Raw genomic sequence first — 3,274 nt, forward strand, 5'->3', positions numbered from 1 at the left:
TATTGGGCGTTCTCCAGCTTTCAGCTCTGGTTTTGTGTGAAAGTACCATGGTCTTATACACATACTTTATCTGAAAAGTTTAGAATTGGATATGTTATGTCCAGCTGTTTTGTTTCCTAACCATTAAATAGTTTTATCAATTAGTGTAAATCAGCATTGTATGTATATTCTTAATGTGACTTAAGTTTTAAAAGTTTAAAAGTTCCATCTCTATTTGAAAGGGCAAGGTTCATGTATTAATGGTCTCCAAATGAGCCTTTTGAGAGAATCAAGACCAATATTGAAGTTGTATGATCATCGTGTGATATGGAGAGTGGTGCACAACTCAAGGGCACCATGTTACATTGGTACAATCACTGTGTTGCTAATTATCACGAGTTTCTAAATGTTAGCGATAAAGTCTCTTGAGGAAAGGACAGCCTTTCTAATTCACATCAAAGGCATCTTTTGGGCCAGGAGCAGGGCTGTTTGGATGCTGCTCTTCAAACCACCTGACGTCCCAGTAACACGAGAAGTGTCCACATTCACAGTCCGGCCATATCCCCAACAGCATGCCTAATTTCATTGTGTGAATGGAGGAAGTAAATAGATTATTTTTCCATAAGGACATTTCTACTGGCATGAGTGACTTTCAGTATTGACTCCTTAAGGAAGAATCAGATATAAAGATTCTTATGGTTTGTTTGCTTTTTGGTTAATGAGCTGGGAGAAAATGAATACTGTCTTGACTTTTAATGAAATTGCTTGTACGACTCTGTAAAACCCTGATCTAACAACAAAGAACATTTTTTTTTTTCCTAAATGTCTTAAAAATCGGGATAATTTTCCTGAAATGCTCCTCCGAAGTACTAGAATCAGTGAATTATTAGAACAGAGCATATACCAACAGTGTTACGATTTAACATTCATGAGTGACGTTTTAATATCAAGTTTATTTATGAGTAAAGTGTTCAGATTTTCAGACATTTGAATCTTTATAATTTAACCGACTCTTTCCTCCGTGGCACAACTTCTAAACTTGAAGGATGTTGACCACTTGTGTTTAAGTTCAAAAAACAGGATTTGAGTGAAATCCTCCAAGTTGTCAATTTATAGCCTTTGAAGTAATAGTAACGTCTTTGTCATCTTCGTTAATAAGGAACACTCAGAACATATGGATGACTTGAAAAATACACATAAGAAACTATTTACTTTGTACTTAACCCGAAGTACGTTTAGACTTTGGAATTTGAAAATTAAAATGAAACTTTTTTTCCCTAAAGTCAACAGCCCCACCCTGTCTAGGCCAGGCTTGCTTTGCACTCTTCCTCCTTCTAGATCTTGTGCCTCCGTAGAGTCCCAGCAGTCGCCTGCTTTGGAGGCTCATTTACTAATTCATCAGTCAGGGTGTGGTCTCGTTCCTTGGTTTTCATTTCTTAAGTTAGGTTTGAACAACTTAAACTTATTGGAAGATGTACGAGAAGACGTTTAGTGGCTAAGCAAAGGACAGTAGTAAGGAGCCTACGGTATATAAATGTCTCCTGACTGCCCTGCTGTCCTTTTTATTAGTTAGCTTCAAGTGCTTTCCCAGGAATCCTGCTGTACAGTTTTCAGAATTACTTTCTTCATACAGGATGAAATCCTCACTGGTGCTATATGGTTGGAAAGGACTTGCTTCTTCTAGAAGAGCATACCGATGTCATACAACTGGAAGGAAGCAGAGCGGGTGTGGATTCTCAGCTGTTGTCCGGTTACCTCTTGGAGCCAGTAATTCTTGACGCAGCCTGGTGTCTTTAGGAAATTGCCAGGGATTCAAGTCACACAGTGTGGTCTCTAAACAGCTACCATAATTTTACCTGAGTGGGAGATTTAAAAAACCAGTATATGCTTATGTGCTGATCTGAGTCTACGTTACAGTGTCTTTTATGGTCTAATGATTTCTTCTTTTTTAAATGCTGCCCATACAGTTCTTGACAAAACATGTTTGATAGTGATAGTATTTTCATGTGTAATGTGTGGGTTTTGCTGATTTGGATTTTAGTCTGTTTGAAGTACCCTCGATGAGTGTTTCCTAACCTGGAGCACGAGGGCCTTCTGTGGGATGTTAGCTTGACCCTGAGGAGTATTTTTCTTAAATGCCTTTTCACCTAGTAAACCAAAAATTTACCCTTAACAGTATTGAATGCCTTCACTTCGTGCAAGGAGGGGAGGAAGGGAGCGGAGATTTAAGAGAACTAGAGTTTCTAAGGCTACATATTATGTAGAGTAGCTTAGATTCAGGACACACAAGCCTATTCGCGCTGAAACATTTCTCTTGGGACTCCAGTGTTTTCCGTTACAAAACATGTCCTTTCTGCCTAGTTGCTAGTGTGAAATTATGAAAGGACTTACTGAAACATATTTTGGGGTCCTCTTGACAAGCAGATCGTCAGAATGTGGACTTTGCTTTCTTGAAGAAGCGCACTGAAAACTGGGATAATTCATAGTCTGATAATGTTTTGTTTGGGCTTTGAGGGCTCCTGTCACCTTAGGTTTTGTGGCACATCTCATACATTTATCACGTAACTACAGTATCCCATAAGTTAGGGATGTTTCAGTACATAATGTGAATACATTTCTTTGATAAACTGAGAGAGAAGGCCCAGTAATCTCTTAACCTCATCATAAAGAATTCTTACCCCTAAAGAATTCCTGAGGAAGCATTACTTCTGAAGTCACACTGGAAAACGTTACAAGGAAACATTTCAACGAAGAGTACATTTCCTCTTCGGGAGAAAAAAGTCTCGTTGATTTCCTCAGTAGGAAAGGCTAGTCTGAATCATTAACTATTCTGCATCGTAGGATTTTTAAATGAATGTAGTTTTATTAGTTTCACAAATGCTTGGTAATAACCAGAAGAACAGATTGCTTACGACTTGGTCGTTTCTGTTGACGGTCGCAGTTAACCTGTGAGCAGTACTTGCAAAGCCAAAAAGCAGTCTGCTTTTATGGTAAATTTTTGTAGATTATAGATTGTGGAAAGATGGATTTTAGCCCCACAGCACAGGTGAACTGTCACTAATTTACCATTGTAGAGATTTTTCTCGTGAACTTTTATTTCATTGGAGTGAATCTTTATAGAGTTTTTAAGGCACGATTTATTTACCTTTTCCCAAAGACCAGTCTTACTAAAACATCTTAAAATTGTTATATCCACTTTACAGCCCTTTGAATCCTTAACCAACTGAGCCACCCAGGCACCCCTTACAGTCCTTTGAATCCTATAGCGTTTCCTTGTTCCTTTCCTGGGCCAGTT

This window comes from Puma concolor, chromosome D1 (genome assembly GCF_028749965.1).
Source record: "Puma concolor isolate L17-30 chromosome D1, mPumCon1.1.hap2, whole genome shotgun sequence".
NCBI classification, from domain to species: domain Eukaryota; kingdom Metazoa; phylum Chordata; class Mammalia; order Carnivora; family Felidae; genus Puma; species Puma concolor.